Consider the following 18,799-nt stretch of genomic DNA (forward strand, 5'->3'; position numbering starts at 1 on the left):
GAGATACTGAAGGAACTGAACTCGAAGATTCTTGAAGATAGACCTAAACTATCCCAAGAAAGTCTGTTAAGTTTCAAGAACTGTCTTTAAATGATTACTATACAAATATACTACAACCCCTTATGTATCGCTCACATAGGAATTGTGAGGATAAGATTAGGATAATTAATACATGCACAGAGGCATTCAGACATTTATTCTTCCCATGCTCCATATGTGAATGGAACAGGAAGAAACCCTAATAACTGGTACATCGGGACATTCCCTCTGCCATGTACCTCACAGTGGTTTGCAGAGTATAGATGTGGATGTGGATGTAGATGTAGCTTTCAATTGTTGTTCATCATACCCCTCAGCCATGAACACTAAAAGATTGGTTTGTAAGGTTGTTCATACTACATACTTATTTTCAATTTCAATATTTAGAAGTGCTTCCTATTCAAGCTCCTCCTTTGTCTCAGCTGCATGTATAATTTATTGTCATTGGCATGCATTGTAAGTTCCTGCTTTGCATATTCTGAGCTACATATCACAGTCTTCTTGTAGCTGGAAGACAATTCTATAACATTTTGTTAATAATGTGAAACAACCCTGTGGAACACTCTTTTAAGGGCAAGTTGAAACAGTTGTTAATTAAAAGATGTTTATAATCAGTCAAAGATTCTCTATTACTGATAGTCCTATTTTGTATGTTGCAATACACTAGTGGTAATAAATATTTACATAATGGTAGTTAATGTGTGACTTGCCTATATTCATTATGTTTGGGGCATACCATACTTGTAAATGTTATAGGGTGCCTGTATAATAATTATGTATAGTAATTATATGTGTTGTTTACGGTTGTTCAGAGTAGAAAAATACATACACTTATTATAAATTAAGTGAACATTTTGGAGACTTTGACACGTTAAGCCACGATATTCGATTGCAGCAGCTGTCGAACAAGAAAAGCTAGCACATGTGTCGACATTGGTCACATTTCTGCTCAACATAAGAAGGCCGATGACCAGTGGTGTTTGTTCAGCAGCAGTCAGCACTTCAACAGATCAACAACCAAGAATACGAGCAATATTTCAAGGAGAACAACGGCTGGTTTGCACACTAGCGGTCAGTGCTCCAGGAACTGTCAGCTTACTGAACTCACATGTGTGAATCTGGTGATGCAGAGGAAGACGAAAAGGCAATGCCTGACCATGCCAGCATAGAGGTAAAATAATGGAGTGATGGCCCAACTTGAGAAGCACAGATCAACTTTGGCAAACATTGGCAAAAACACCGAATAAACACCTCCAACAAATAGGCATGATGAGGTCCTTCAAGGGGGAAAGAAGACATAAAGCAAGACGGACAGATGATGGTTAGTCAGCATACATAATACTCCGTTACAACAACTTAGCTGCTACACTGCTCGACAGAAGATGATGTCGGTACCACTTCAATAGGTCAACACAGATGCCATCCCAGATGTTACCAGAAAGAAGTTCATGTGGTACTTACGCAGGTGGCTGGTGAGGACAAAGGGACTGCAGCCTCACGAAATGGGTCACCTGTGAACCTGGAGCTGTTTGTGCTGGCAGAGGGACAGTATGCAGCTGCTATTGTGGCAGCTACAGAAAATGCTCTGTTCGCCGTCCCCTCCCGTGAGCAGCTGCAGGTGGCATAGGAGGCTCTCTCTGCTGTCTGCTACCCTGAACGACTGCCCCAGTAGCTGGAGCTGCCTCTCGCACCCTTGCCTGGTCACCAATGTCAGTGATGTTGGAGTACTGCTTGCAGAGCACTGGAATGACCTGCAGCTTTTGCAGCATGAGTAAAGCTCTTTCTCAATTTTAATTTCATAGAATTTGTGCAGGAATTATTTTTTGCAGTACCACATTTAAAATGATGGCCGAAGTAGAGAGATTATAAAATGTAGACTGGCAACGGCAAGGAAAGCATTTCTGAAGAAGAGACATTTGTTAACACCGAGTATTGATTTAAGTGTCAGGAAGTCGTTTCTGAAAGTATTTGTATGGTGTGTAGCCATGTATGTAAGTGAAACATGGACAATAAATTGTTTAGACAAGAAGAGAATAGAAGCTTTTGAAATGTGGTGCTACAGAAGAACGCTGAAGGTTAGATGGGTAAATCACATAACTAATGAGGTATTGAATAGAATTGGGGAGAAGAGGAGTTGTGGCACAACTTGACTAGAAGAAGGGATTGGTTGGTAGGACATGTTCTGAGGCATCAAGGGATCACCAATTTAGTACTGCAGGGCAGTGTGGAGGGTAAAAATCGTAGAGGGAGACCAAGAGATGAATACACTAAGCAGATTCAGAAGGATGTAGGCTGCAGTAGGTACTAGGAGATGAAGAAGCTTGCACAGGATAGAGTAGCATGGAGAGCTGCATCAAACCAGTCTCAGGACTGAAGACCACAGCAACAAACATTTAAAATGTGAGTAGCCTCTGTAATTTGCAACATGCTTTTCTGGGCAGCTGCAACACTTCAATGTATCTGTCCACAAAAGTGTGCATTCTTTACTGGGATGTTTCCTGGCATATTACACACATTTTTGGGCATAATACAGATTTATGCCACATTGTACATGTCATAGCAATGAAAGCACTGCACTCATCTAAAACCATGTTTTCTTTGGCCACTTTGACATTGCCCAAATTAGTCATTACGATTGGCACTGGTGCTGGTGCCATGTCATTTGCGCCAGTGGAAACGACAGGAGGCAGTGTGTGCTCAATGCCCAACTACCACTCAGCAGACACAGGAGCAGGTATGACCATGGTCCTATCTGCTAAGCCACATTTCTCGCTGCCGGATCGAGTTGTCTGCCGACTGCCGACTGCCAACAGCCAATGTCCCTACGATACCCTAGCACAGCATTTCCCCCACTACGTACCACCATCAAACAGCATCTGTAGCATGTGAACCCGTGAGCTCATCCGCCACAGTGCAGCCATTGCTGTTAGGGAAGCAGCATGCTGTGGAAAGTCACGTAACGTATCGCAGCTGCAGCTGTCACCTTATACAGCTGGTGGTGCAGTGTCTGCCACTGACAATCATGGGGGATCACACTCTGCAAACCCATCAGGCACATCAGAGGTGCTACCATTACCTCTTTGCATCTGTGTGGCCTCAGCCACATCTGCTGAGTGAGGCGATGCGTGTGGAGCTCATGCTCCGTCCGCATAATGCTCTCCCTCACTCGCCGTACTCATTTGAACTCTAACTCCTGCAACATGATTTTCTTTTTAAATGCATCCCCATCAAATCAGAAAGATCTTACCTTACAAGCATTTACTGTGGGCAGTGTGCAACCAATTAAAATGTAAAGACTGCAATCCAATCTGGATGTTAAAATTTTTGTTCCTGCATGGTTTTTCCCTTTATAAATTCAACAATAGTGAGATTTAAATAAAAAAATCATTCCAGTCATCCCTTGACTTAACCAACATGTTTTTCAGTAATATATGATGTCTTGAAACTCTTTGGTCATTTCCACAGAAAACTGTTGCAACTGAAGATGGAATAATGGGTGCAGCTTCAGCAAATTTACTATTCACGCCACCAATTTCTTCGAGTGCTCCATGCCTGCAGATTTATGACAGAGTGCTTCTTGATGTACTGAACAATGAATATTGTATGTCAACTATAATAATTTTTTGCTCTTTCATTGTCATCGAAATGTTTAAATTCCTTCTGCATGGTACTATAATTCCGTTTCATAGCAGAGAAGCAATACCCACTTATTATGCAGATTGAGAAATCTCATCCCTCTCTTTTGTCATTCCCATTCATTGGTAAACATCTGTGATGATAGATTGCTAGACACCTCTTATTGTGCCAACAGCCACTGAACGTGTGAATAACCTTCATACCGTGAGAAATAGCAAAAGGGAAATGGCATTGACACCATGATTCTGCCGAACTCGGAGAGTTGTGCCGACCACAAAACACTGCACTGCAAAGCTAAATGAAATGTTGTACTGTTCTGGGTACATGAGATGTGATGTGCATGCACACAGTGCAAGAAACAGTCACCTGCTGGACTTGCCTTCCACAAGACTTGCCTTCCACAAGACTTGCCTTCCACAAGACTTGCCTTCCACAAGACTTGCCTTCCACAAGACTTGCCTTCCACAAGACTTGCCTTCCACAAGACTTGCCTTCCACAAGACTTGCCTTCCACAAGACTTGCCTTCCACAAGACTTGCCTTCCACAAGACTTGCCTTCCACAAGACTTGCCTTCCACAAGACTTGCCTTCCACAAGACTTGCCTTCCACAAGACTTGCCTTCCACAAGACTTGCCTTCCACAAGACTTGCCTTCCACAAGACTTGCCTTCCACAAGACTTGCCTTCCACAAGACTTGCCTTCCACAAGACTTGCCTTCCACAAGACTTGCCTTCCACAAGACTTGCCTTCCACAAGACTTGCCTTCCACAAGACTTGCCTTCCACAAGACTTGCCTTCCACAAGACTTGCCTTCCACAAGACTTGCCTTCCACAAGACTTGCCTTCCACAAGACTTGCCTTCCACAAGACTTGCCTTCCACAAGACTTGCCTTCCACAAGACTTGCCTTCCACAAGACTTGCCTTCCACAAGACTTGCCTTCCACAAGACTTGCCTTCCACAAGACTTGCCTTCCACAAGACTTGCCTTCCACAAGACTTGCCTTCCACAAGACTTGCCTTCCACAAGACTTGCCTTCCACAAGACTTGCCTTCCACAAGACTTGCCTTCCACAAGACTTGCCTTCCACAAGACTTGCCTTCCACAAGACTTGCCTTCCACAAGACTTGCCTTCCACAAGACTTGCCTTCCACAAGACTTGCCTTCCACAAGACTTGCCTTCCACAAGACTTGCCTTCCACAAGACTTGCCTTCCACAAGACTTGCCTTCCACAAGACTTGCCTTCCACAAGACTTGCCTTCCACAAGACTTGCCTTCCACAAGACTTGCCTTCCACAAGACTTGCCTTCCACAAGACTTGCCTTCCACAAGACTTGCCTTCCACAAGACTTGCCTTCCACAAGACTTGCCTTCCACAAGACTTGCCTTCCACAAGACTTGCCTTCCACAAGACTTGCCTTCCACAAGACTTGCCTTCCACAAGACTTGCCTTCCACAAGACTTGCCTTCCACAAGACTTGCCTTCCACAAGACTTGCCTTCCACAAGACTTGCCTTCCACAAGACTTGCCTTCCACAAGACTTGCCTTCCACAAGACTTGCCTTCCACAAGACTTGCCTTCCACAAGACTTGCCTTCCACAAGACTTGCCTTCCACAAGACTTGCCTTCCACAAGACTTGCCTTCCACAAGACTTGCCTTCCACAAGACTTGCCTTCCACAAGACTTGCCTTCCACAAGACTTGCCTTCCACAAGACTTGCCTTCCACAAGACTTGCCTTCCACAAGACTTGCCTTCCACAAGACTTGCCTTCCACAAGACTTGCCTTCCACAAGACTTGCCTTCCACAAGACTTGCCTTCCACAAGACTTGCCTTCCACAAGACTTGCCTTCCACAAGACTTGCCTTCCACAAGACTTGCCTTCCACAAGACTTGCCTTCCACAAGACTTGCCTTCCACAAGACTTGCTGTAGTCCATAATAACTATAAGTATTTAAGCATAACATTTTTCAATAAGTTACCATGCTCAGCTCGTACAGTACCACTAAATAAATATACGTGTGAAGTTTGGCGTGCTGTGGCCAGTCCCATTATAGTGAATGAGGTAGTGAATGAGGTTTAAAATGTAGTTAAGCTAATAAAAAATAAAGTCTGCCCGTGTGACAATATTTCTAGTAAAGTATTTAAATATTGTTAGAAAGATGTAAGTCTAGTCTTATGTAACACATTCAAAACTAAAACTGGCCGCATTGATATCACTCTTTAAAAATGGCGATAAAAGTAATGACACAAACTACCATTCAAACTTACTTTTAACTGTATTTTCAAAAATTTTTGGAAAACTTGTGCACAGAATTTTTGTCAATCATCTAAAAAGCTTCCACAATATCCTCAACAAAAATCAGTTTGGATTTCATGCCAGTCTTTCTACCAAACAAGCAAATAGGTTCACAGGAGAGCTTCTGTAAAGTTTGGAAGGTAGGAGACGAGGTACTGGCAGAAGTAAAGCTGTGAGGACGGGCCATGAGTCGTGCTTGGGTAGCTCAGTTGGTAGAGCACTTGCCCGCGAAAGGCAAAGGTCCCGAGTTCAAGTCTCGGTCTGGCACACAGTTTTAATCTGCCAGGAAGTTTCATATCAGCGCACACTCCGCTGCAGAGTGAAAATCTCATTCTTGAAGCAAAATTCTCTTTTAACAGACACGTTTTGGAAGCCAATTATAAGAAAATGCTATTAATAGGTATTTTTTGTGGTCTCTCAAAAACCTTCAATTGTATATACCATCAAATTCTCTTGAATGATGCAGCAAGTACTGTTGGTTCTTGGCTTCAGTCATACCTTAAGGATCAAAAACACTGTAATGCTGAAGGGCTTATCTGGAGAACGTGCTTCATGGGAGTAGAGTACCTTAAGTTGTGGTGGCCAAAGACTCTATTTTAGGTCCACTGTTATTGCTCATTTTTATTAATGATCTCCCACTTTGTCCCAAATCAAAGAGCAAATTTATCCTTTACATACTGTCATACACTAATTGTCACAAAATAGTCTTGAACAAACTGCTCTCAAAGTTTTCACCAAAATATTATATCAATTTTCTTTGGATGGCCTGTCAGTCAATACAGATAGAATATGTTATATGTATTGACATAAAAGGTAGAGATCAATCAATACAGAAAGCTGAGGATACAAAATTCCTGGGTGGTTATGTAACAGCAAATGTAACTGGTCAACCCACATTCTCCAGCTTTTTAAAAGATTTAGTGCAGAAACATTTGCACTGTGGATTATTGCTTCAGTGGCTGAAGCTGATACCATTAAGGCTCCCTACTTTGACTACTTTAATTATTGCCGTGCATGATTATATTCTTGGGGCACAAAATTTTCACTGTACATAAAAAGCCATTACAATAGTGAGTGGTATCAGCCATAGGCATTCTTGCAGGTACCTGTTTTAACGGATGGGGACTCTTACCACCTCCTCAGAGTATATTTTTTTCCTTGTTGACTTTTCTTGCATTAACTTATGTCTTTTCAAGGACAGCAGCAAATGTTACTACAGCAACACAAGAAGCAAAAACAGTCTGCATACTGACGTTAAAAGTCTTGATCTGATCTAAAAAGGAGTTTATTACTCCAGCATTAAGCTGTTTAATGCACTTCCATCACATATTAAATGTCTTCATAGTCAACTGCCCAAATTCAAACTAACTCTCAGAGAGTAATTAATAGATCTTTTTATATGGTTGATGGAATTTCTGAAAGTGAATATCACTTCTAAACTTATCATTATTTTAGAACTATATGTGATAATTTTTGTGTCAGGACAACTAATCTAAATATGACTGTGATGTTCCACTTAACTATCAGTGCAAACTACGTCTGTGTCATATTTTCATTTTTTTTTTCCATTGCTAACCTTATAATCGCTTTGGAATAGTTGTGATTAATTTCATGTCAGAAATTCTATTTTAAACATGATTGTGCTGCACCACTCAAGAACAGTGCAACCTAGAATGTCTGTATCATACATATTTCATATTTATTGCTTCTTAAACACGTGTTCAGTTCAAACCGTTGCTATTCTTACATTTTTAGGCACTAGTGTGGCATAACTTAGATCTTGTATATAGTATTCAGTATATAGTAGTTCTGCCAACATTTATAAAGACATTGGAGACAGAAATGACTTTTAGATCTGAGTTAAAATCACTTCTTGTTGAGAAGTGTTCCTAAAATGTAAATGAATATGGTAGCTTATAGGATCACTAGACCATCATTCATTGTTTGGGTCTTCTGCTTCTGTTGACTGATGTGCCATTGGTGCTGTGTTTGTCTTTGAAAAGAATGTTTCCACTGTTGGTTTTCTGTTCCCTCAAATACAGTGTGATACCGCTGAGAAGGTTTCTGGTGCTAGCCTCATAGCGATGGTTACAGTGTCGACAAGTGTTATATGTGTTTATGCTTTTTAGCAGTGTTACGTAATGTGCTTGGGTGTTTTTTTAGGGGTGTCTTAAATCAAAGTTTCATAGTTACCTACATCATTGACTGAATTAGTGTTGATTCTGCACTTTTCTCCAGTGTTATGTAATTTGTTCATATGTTTTCACTTATTTGCTTATTCTGCATGTTGTACTCACAATGTAGATGACGTATTTTGTAACTCCCCATCCAATCATGTACCAGGCAAGGTGGCTACACCAGTTTTCATGTACTGGATTAGCATTTGGAGAATCAGACTTTATTACACATCCAGCCACCCAGACTTTGGTTTTCCATGGCTTCCCCTTGTCACTAAGGTGAATGCTGGGATGGTTCCTTTGATTAAACCATGGCTGATTTCTTGCCCTATCTTATCCTATCCTATTTTGTTAATGTTTTATATGTATATATTATTTCTGTGGAATATTATTCATGTATTGTAATAAATGGTCTATGGATGAATAAATAAATAAATAAATAAATGCATGTTATCCTGCTGGTTTTTTCCTTTTGATAGTGCTTAATGGCACAAACTTTTAGGGTATGTCATGCTGCAGGAAAATTTAGATATTTGCTCTGTTGTCAGTATGTGTAGTTTTGCAATGTATTGAGTGATTTCTTTATTTTATAGTACTGGATAATGGGATAGTGTAGACACAAAAAATGGTGTGATCAATGTATTATACATTGGACAACTGGTGCATACAGTTGTAAGATAGATCTACAATGGATACTACTGCAACCCACATCCACTTGAAACTGGTAAATACCTACGGCTACATTTGTTCATTTACTTCGTCATTCATAGTGGTCCAGAAACAACAATAATGAATTACACACATAATAACCAGAAACATAAATAACAAAAATAGTGGTGCATGAGTAAATTTCGACCTTTCTAAATCTTTCATTACTGTTATGAAATTCTTTTAGATAAGTTGGAAGCAATGAGGATAAGTGGGATGGCAAACAAGTGGTTTCCATTATATTTTCAAAATAGATCACAAGTTGTGAAATCCATTTCAGCTCATTTTACTCATATAATCAGACTAGTATCTGATGCAAAAAAAAAGTCAAAGTAGCTGTACCACAAAGTAATCTGTTAAGCTCTCTTCTGTTTCTTATTTATGTGAATGACAGACAGATTTCAGAAACTCATTTTGTTTGCAAGTGACATCAGACTAATAGTAGGCAATGTTACGGAACGTCTCTCCACAACTGCTCAAATTTGTAAGAGTGAAATAAAACCATGAGCTAAATTTGGTACTAGGCTGAGATAAGTTGGAAAGGGTATGATGTACAAAGCTTCAGGAATATATGTTGATCAAGAGATTCTCTCCAAAGACTCAGTTCTCCACATTTTGGTCTGAGAATCATTTCTAAAGCATGCTCTGCAGAAGGTCCTGAAATGGCTTACTTTGGTTACTTCCAATCCTTTTTAGGTTGTGGGATAGTGTTCTGGGGTAAAATTAATAGTTGATTAAGTGGAAGTTTTATGTTATAGAAAAAATGCTATTTGAATTTTGTCATGAAGCTCTACAAGGACTCACTGCAAGTCCCTATTTAAAAAGTTGAGTGTGCTTAATGTATCATTCCTGTGTCTAAACAAAATGTTTTTTGATGACAAGAGCTAATCTTGGAGACCTTCAAACTAAGAGTGGTTATCTTAGCTGTGACACTCTCAACTGTGGGTTCCCCCTATGTACAGTGAACAGAAGCAACTCATATGTCAGCCACTTTGGTGTTACTGTTTGTAATGCATTGCCAACGTACATGACTTTTCGAGCAGAGTAAAAAACCATTTCTTACTGAGAAGTATTTTGCAGCATAAATGAATGTATTAGGCTACAGAAATATATGCCCTCATTTATTGTTGAGTACTTTTTAATCTGTTGACGGATGTAACATCCATGCTATGTTTGTCTTTGAACAACAATGTTTCTGCTGTTAGTTTTCAGTTTTTTCTGTTTCAAATCCAGTGCAATACAGTTCCTCAGAGAAGGTAGCAGTTCAAAAATTAGGTGTTATGTATATAGTGTTGGCATTTGTTCCTGTGTCCATGTGTTATTCTTTTCAGCAGTGTTATATAATGTATTCTGTGCTTTCATTTTTTCAGAAGTGTACTGTATCAAAGTTTCATGTTCTAGAAATACAATTTATAATAATTCTTCTCCATGATGTAAGCTCCTTGTGGACTAGGTACATATGTTTTATTTCCAAATCATATACTGAGTGAGGTGGCTAGGTGGTAAAAGCTGTATTAAGTGTTGGACTCATTCAGGATAAGTGGGGTTTGTACCTTGTCCCATCATACTTCCTTAAGTTTTCCATGGTTTTCCCAAGTTGCTAAGATGAATGCTGGGATGGTTCCATTGATAAGGCCATGGCCAACTTCATGCCACATCCTTGCCTAAGCCTATTCTACTTCGCATATATGTTATATATGCATATATCTACATCTATCTGTGCTTGCAGTAGATCCTGTGTTAAGTCCAAAAGTGGTGAAAACAAGTTAAGTGCTCTACTTCCCAGGCACTTCACTCCTTGTCTGGAAACATTGAGTCAGGTCCTATTAGCACCTGTTGCTGAGTGGTGCATTAGTGTACAGTGGATTATGTTTGTAGATATTGACCTGGTGTAGAAAACAGTATGTCAGTTGTGACCATCCTGATATGACACATTCTTCCCTGAGCTCAGTGCAGATGGGAGTATGTATAATGGGTGAAGTCTGCTGACTTGTGCTATGTACCGCGTGGTCGTCAGCTAAGTCCTGCACTTTGTGAAGAATAAATGCTAACAATTGCAATATGTATTGTAACTTGAGATCTCGTACATAACTGATCAGTGATGGAACATCAGAAGGAGCAGCTTTTTCAAAATCAGGCTGAAAATTCAGAATCTTAGTTTGGCACCAATTGTATCTGTAGAACATAACTACCTACCTACTTACATACATACCTTTGTATGCTTATAGCAGCAGAGATCAACTAAAAATTCCCTCATAAGTAAAACATTTTGTGTCTTCTTTTTTCCAGGTCGTAGCACATCCAACTGTATACCAACAGCAGACCAAATACAGATATGATCCCTTGGTTGTGATGTCTGCAGCCCAATAATTCCAAAGAAAAAGAGAAGACTTGTCATCCTACCATCAGTGAATCTGATGATGATGTGAGATGATTTGCCATTGAACCATCTTATGGAAAAGGGTACTATCGGGGAGTGAGGGAGGGAAGGAGGGCCGAAGTGAGAGACATGGCAGAAAAGGGATTCTCATAAAATACTTTGAAATCTGGGGTTGAAATACGAGATGAAGGGAAGTAAAAATAAAGTGTACCCCAAGAGAGAATCAAAAACTGTACGTTTGTGTAGGTACAAGTGTTCAGAAAAATTAACTGGTGAAAGATCTGAAATATTGTTTAGGGAATAATGGGGAGAGGGAAATTTCCACTGGCACTTATGTACATATCAAGACTTATAGAACTGAGAGACCCGGGAGGAACAAGATTCTGGATAGAACACAGCTACAAGGCAGTTATGGTCTTGTCCCGTATACTATTTAATGATGAAATGATACAACTGTGCAATTCATGTTTCTAGGGTGTATTTCTGAAACCAGGAGATTTGTGGAAACAGTTTTTTTTAAAGAATGGTTTCATCTGGAGTAATTCAGACAGACACGTGAGGTATACTCAAGAGTGAAAATGTGAAACTGTTACAGTCAGTGTCAGAGAATTTCTCAGAAAAATTCCAAGCTACAAGAATCACTATTCAAGAAGACATTGTAGTAAAAATTTTTTGTCCCATACTTTATGATTACATCCCTGTGTGAACAATATGCCAAAGAAATAAGGGCTAATGGCAATGCAGCCTACAAAGTTTTTTTTTTTTTGTGGAGTTCCCGAACATGAAACTCAGTATGGACACACGTGCAGCTTGTGATAAAATGAAAATCCACCTGAAACTTGCTCCAGAAACTGAATAACCTGAGTTAATGAAAGCTATCAAAGGACATCGTGAGGAAGCTCATGCAGTTTCAAAAGTAAGAATGCCGATAAAGAAATTGAAAAGAACAGTAACAAAACACAGACCGTTACATGTGATTTGCAGCAATATCTCCCAATTGTTTTACTCAAATATTCAATATAATTTTACAAATGGGTATTATGGACAAATAATGTAATGCTATACAGCTGTATGGAGATACTGACACACTTATTTGTGGCGTGAGGCTGATGCTGCAAGAAGAGATGATTAGTGGAATCCTGAAAATACAGATTCAATCAGGATATCAAATCAGAAGAGAAAACATCGATAATGCATTCCAGCCACTGTCAAAGGCAAAATAAGAACAGCGATATTGCAATGATGTGCACATCTGCCCTCCAGGAGTCCCCACCCTTGGAAATAATCGATCCTAAAGTTCTTATTGCTGGACACATCCCAAAGAGTGTGATTAGCATGTTCCATCGCACAATTTGACAGAGCAGAAGAGAAAAACTTTCAGTGGATCTATAGAACACCCACAGTAGTAGACATAATTGACTAGACAAACTGGGGGGGGGGGGGGGGGGAAGTTCCACTGCCATCAAAATACATAAAAAGGCAGTTTTCCTGACTAAGCTGCTGTCTTGAAAACCCAACTACAAAATCACACAAATGACAATGACAGTAGTCCATTCCAATGGCCTTCAGCTGAAAAAACACCAATCAGGGATAATTCTTTATAAAACATCACTGGTAAAAGAAGAACAATTTAAACCTGTGAGCTTCAGCAGGTGGGGAAAACAGCGCTGAGCAGTGCTGGGAGTATTTACCCTGGTCCAGACGATGAAGATGCATGGAATTTTTGTACATAACTATAATTTTTGTTTACTGTGATTTTTCCTGGATTAGTATAGAATAAATGATTATGTTCCTGAATACCCTATGCTTCATCTATTAATTAATTAATCATTCATGAGAGCTCACAGAACCACATTTTCATAAGTTAACATCAAAGCTCCGATTTAGAGCATAAAATGGGTCACGCCCACAAGTTTTATTGCGCACTAACTTTAATGTTGAACACCAGTGACCAAACTCAATTTTTAATGGAAAAATCAATTTATACTGATGAGATACTTAATTTTAGAGTACACTAAGCAACAAAATAATTTTTTGTGACTATTACGGCATTTTGCACGAAGTCGAATTTTTTAACTTGACACACTGTCTTCCGTAACCATGCATATTATTGTGGTAATGAGTCTGACATGTCTGATACTGTTGTGCTGAATGGTTCAAGAATAAATAAATAAGTAAATAAAAAGACAATAGCTTTTCATTTCTCCTATTTCACTGTGTGTTGATCATCTTGTATAATTGTACTTAACTGATCAGAAATTGTGTTATTGCTGTCACCATTTTGCACTAATTCTCAGTACATATAATTTCAGCCTATTAATTTCTCGATTCAAATTCTCTAATCTCTCTGTACAATTAATAGAACTAAAATCCCATGTTCTGACCCACTGAACATCATATACATTTATCCTTCTGACAAAGTTCCTGCCTGGATAGGGGACTACTGTATCTCCAAAAAAATTAATCTGAGAGGATGCTATTATCATTAAACCATATGGTAGAGCTGCATATCCCCAAGGAATACAGCAGCTGCAGTTTTCCCATGCTTTTTAACTTTCACAGTATCATCATAGAAAGGCCATAATTGTTAATGTTACAAGGCTACATAAATCAATTCTCCAGACTGGTGCCCCTTAAAGTTCTGATTAAATTAGATTGATTCAGTTTTAGTTCCACAGACCCAAAAAATGAGATGATTCTCGTGGGTATGAAATGGCTGCTACTCCTTTTCAGGGATCACATTAATCTGCCTCGCCACAGATACCCATCAGATGTGCCCCCAGCACACTTCCTTATAGCACAACAGGCAATACTGCTTTCTCCTACATATCTTTCCCCATCTGCACACTTTTGATTCTCCAATCATAAAAAGACCATGAGACTGCTATATAGAGAAAGGACAAAAAAAATATGTTGGTGAGAGAAATGTGCTTTTTGGATGATGTGGGTAAGAAAAGAATGTGCATTAGTGTCATATTGTGTTCACACTCTGTCAAGTTTTTTCACCTAAAATTATATACTTATGGTCATTTTATTTTTCCAAGAGATTTGTCAGATATTTGTAACACATTCTTGTAGCTGTTGTGATAGTGACCTGACCCTGACACACAAGCAGTGCAAGCTATATGAAAATTAACTTGTTGCTCTTATTTTATTGACAGACCCTCATTGCATAGCTTTCCTTGTTAAATCAAGCTCATAATACATTGTGATAGAATACTGAAAACGATAACTACTAGGGGTTGGGGCTGAGGGCTCTCATATCAGTTAACTGGTGTTAACATGGAATAGTGGAGGCTCACTAAAGTTTTATAAAGTACACAAATCACAAGTTTATTTAAGTGCAAAAGACTAGTGTTTGCATAAAGTGTATGGGGAGGATATTGCTAATGCTCGTTTTTCTAGAGATTTCAGTTCGGCTAGTGGTTGCTGTCATTATACAGAGCACTGAGGAAGTAAGTAAGTTCAAATTACAGGTTAACTTTCTCTCTATAAACAAGAGCAACCAATTACTTTCCTTCTACCATTTCTGCCTTTTCGAGTGACCCACTTTTGGGTGTTTCATCAAAAACATGTCGTCACGGGAATTTAATGTTAGTTTAGCCTGTAGTCTTAATAGATCTCCTATGAGCGATGTTTCAAAGAAAAGGAATTTCCAATTCTTTTGCTGCCGTAGTGCCACGCCCACTTTCATTTTCTTGTTCATTCATCAGTCAGTAACCTAAAGGGGCCGGTGACATCATGGTAGTTTTGTAGCTATCCGCTTATAATCGGCATTGTGAATTATTGCATCTATAACACATTCTACAATCTTTACTGGACAAATTAATAAGAGGAATCGTGAAACATTTCCTTCTACAGTCGGTAGTGTCTGAACTGTGCCTCGTAAAGTGCTTAAAAACCACGACTACTTTGCGCCGCGCAGCCATCTTTGTACTGTGCAGTTGAGCGGTCGTCCGACTAGGTGCAAAGCGAGTTCGTTGCAGTGTAGGTAATTTTCGGGCTGGTAGTGTGCTGTTGCAGGGGTGTGTGTGGCGTGTGTGTTAGTCCCTGTGTGTCTGCGACACCGAACGACCCGCCGATATACAAGGTAAGCACGTATTGTGCCACTTAAGAAATTAAGTTGTTTTTCGGTGAATCGACCGAACTGTTTCTGTCACCCGCGCCTTCATAGTACCCGTCTGCCGGAAATTTCTAATTGTGAAGTGCTCATTCCGCTATGTAGACGACTCTCATTCGTTGAAAACGTTTGCAAGCTGTCTCCGCAGACTTCAGAGTAATGAAAGTGATCTTTATAACGTAAGTTTAATTTTGATAAACGCCATGTTTAAGAGTCTGCAGCACTTTAGGTTAAAGACGGTAAATGCAATAAACAGTTACTGAACATTAGTTGTACATAACGAAATCTTTGAAGAATAGTTCCTGTCAAAGTATGCGGTCAAAATTATAAAGTGCTTAGAATAATTTGTAGTAGTGCGGCTGGCTCTAAGTAGTACTTATTTTTGAAGTACTGACTGATCGGCGAGTACTGAAGTATATTTTCCTTGTACGCTAAATTAAATTGATAGTTATCCGGGACACGAAGAGTGATACAATTCGTTAAATAAAATTTAACTAGCGCTAAGAAATTAATGAAATGATTTCAATATTTGAAGAAGCAATAAAAATGGTCTTGCTATTATCAAGAGCATTTCTAATGCAACTAAGTCATTAGTGCACAGAATTTGTCGGCAGTAGTGGCACTGTATGTAAAGTGCCAACGCATAGGCGAAATAGGACGGATTTTGCAGAAATGAAACATAAGGGGAATTGAGCCTATTATCGATTCACGTGTCCTCTCCAGACTAAACACTTTTGCGTATTCATATATCAGTCTATAAGGCTCATCTCTTTCCTAGTAATAATTTGACAAATCCATTGTCAATGTAATATGATCCTTGGCTGAAGAATACTTACTAACAGGGTGCAAGAATCAAAGGGAGTGCCATTAAGTTGCCATAATTTTGCCGGTGTAGTTGTCTGTGGCACGCAAAGTAATGAAAAATGTTAGTGTCTTCAGACTGCTATAAAAGTCTCCTGCGAGAAGGACATGTACCGATATACTATACTATACTGTATTGTAAAAATTAGAAATAGGATTTTTCTATCCCAGAGTTATTACATATGTAGTCAACAAGTAATAAATCATTGGTTTATGTGACATACAGTAGTGACGCCATTTGTACTGCTTTGGAAGAGAGAAGGTAATCAAAGTGCATTTCTGTAAGCTTAACTGGCGGTTGTTAACGTCCTAGGTCTTAATATGAGAGAGCAATTTTTTCGAACGAATTGTTGGAATTTGTGCTAAAAAATGTTATTGTGGGTAACATGTTTGTCAACATTAAATTTTCCAATGTATTGGCTTTAAAATGACAATTAACTTTGGGTTTTCCAAGTCTTTTCCTCGCGTAATATAAACAATTGGCACCTAAACCCATCTGCATGTTTTTTGTTCAGTTTGGCATTTCAGCATTAGAAATGTGTCGATGATAATGTTGAGGTTTCCACTAAGAGAGCGATCTTTTCCAAGAAAGCCCGCATCATTATTGATGTCCATATACGCTTGTTTAAACGTAGACATGTTTTTCAAGTGGCAGGTGTGGCAACACAGTAGTTCAGCTTGCTAGAATTCACTCCGGTAGGGTGGGATCAGATTTCGACAGTTATACGGCTTTCTTACGGAGGATTACAGTCTTTCTACCACCAGTTGTTGGTCAGTGAGCTAACACAACAACAAAAATCTCCAGCAACTCAAACCTTTTTTTAACACACACTTTTTGTTTAAAACTTTATACTTGGCGTACTTTGTAGCTACACAAAACAAACGTCAGCTGTCTATTTCGTGGTAAAGTTGAAGCTTCTAATGAGAAAATTAGTGGTAATTCAGATGCCGAAGTTCAAGTATTGCGATAAACTATAAGGATGTGTAACAAATAAACTTACTTTAGTATTGAAAAGGTACCGGTTTCCAGTTTCCAGACATTTGCCGCCAGCAAGTTTAACGACTTAATCACCAGAGCAGACATAACCCATCTACGCGGATTTTTGTGACATTGCGACACTGTTTTGGTAGTTACAAAAAGATGCAAATCAAATGAGTAGCAGAGTTTCTGTTGTAGCAAAGTGATTCATATTAAGTCTTCTTTGGCAGAGGTTGAAAAGCGTTATTTATTACGAGCCAGTTTGCGGCTTATTGGGCCTTCAGTCACGCAACAACCGACAGTAGCCTTATAAGCCGAAAACGTGCCAGTAAACAAATAAAACAGAGCAGAAACGCAGTTTGTTTTCTAGCCCTAAATATGATTCGTATTCGTAACAAAAACTGGTACCTTATTTGGTGTATAATTTTTGACACTACCAGGCAACATACATCGAACACTGAATTTACTCCTCAGTGTAAAAGACTGACAGTTTTTAAGAAGTTTAAAGTGTTGCTCCGAATAATGAGTCTGCCGTAATAACAACATTGCAGGCAAGGGCCTTTCGTTGTGAGTGTAAGGCAACTAGAAATGTCGGGCAGAGTGGGTGGCTACATGGGCAGACAATATCAACCAGACGGAGTATTTAAGCTAGTTAATTACATAGATACAGACGTTTGGTGTACTCGTTCGGGTTTTCGGACGGTCGTCCACTATTGTTTGCAAGAACAGTTGCTCATTTTAATAAACAGAACTGTTATGGAAACAGTCTTTTGCGACGGAGTCCTTGCAAAAAATTTCTCGGTTAACATGTCGCGTTAAATTCGGACAAAATCCCAGGCTTCCAGTTAAGTTTTTACAGACTAGACATATGGTTCTAGAGGAAATTTTCCTGAGGCTAAGTATATGAAAAAGGTATGTTATTAAGGTTTTATAAAAAGTCTTCACCTGAGGGAGATTAACACCCTGAGGCGTAAAAGTCGGCAAGCACGTTTGCAGATGTAAAGTGTTGATGGGACTATTGTTTCATTTGATGAGAACAAAAATGACTATAATGTGAGATTTGTGGTAGAAAAGCATGTTAAGTACTTCGGTGTGATAATATACACTGTTGCCATTGGGACAATTTAATGAATCTAATAATAATTCAGTTTAAAGCATTGTGAAAGGTAATTCAGCGCAATTTCGCAAGAAGGGGATGTCACTTCACAGGCTTATAATTATGAGGGTATGCTGAACGTTGTTAGTACCAAGTGGTATTTTCAGGTATTTATGATCCTGGATGTTGTAATGCGCAAAATAAGCTACACTCCGCTTTCTAGAATAATGTGTAGGCCACGGAGAAGTTCCGAGCGCAAATCCACAGTTAATCGTATCGTATATAGTATCGACGTTGGCACTTAATCGTATTTGCTTTTTTGGGACAGCTCCAGGCACTGAACGAAGAGGCTTAAGGCAATGATAAGACACTAGATACGTGTTCCAGAGAGTCATGGTTGAGATACCTGGCCGGCCAGTCAGACTTCTGTGATTTCCATAAATCACTGATGGCGAGATAGTTCCTTCGAAAAATCACGACAGATTTCCTTCTTATCCCTAAC

At 39.3% G+C, this 18,799-nt stretch overlaps 1 protein-coding gene across 10 annotated transcripts in view; it reads left to right on the forward strand.

The window, feature by feature from the left end:
• Positions 1 to 14,957: 14,957 nt before the first annotated feature.
• Positions 14,958 to 18,799, forward strand: part of LOC126291677 (spectrin beta chain) — a 462,415-nt gene continuing 458,573 nt past the window's right edge. For all 10 annotated transcript variants that reach the window (XM_049985267.1, XM_049985262.1, XM_049985266.1 and 7 more), the window contains exon 1: positions 14,958 to 15,331. The gene's annotated coding sequence lies outside the window, so the exon portion shown is untranslated. The remainder of the gene's footprint in view (positions 15,332 to 18,799) is intronic.

This window comes from Schistocerca gregaria, chromosome 9, assembly GCF_023897955.1.
Source record: "Schistocerca gregaria isolate iqSchGreg1 chromosome 9, iqSchGreg1.2, whole genome shotgun sequence".
In the NCBI taxonomy this organism is placed as follows: domain Eukaryota; kingdom Metazoa; phylum Arthropoda; class Insecta; order Orthoptera; family Acrididae; genus Schistocerca; species Schistocerca gregaria.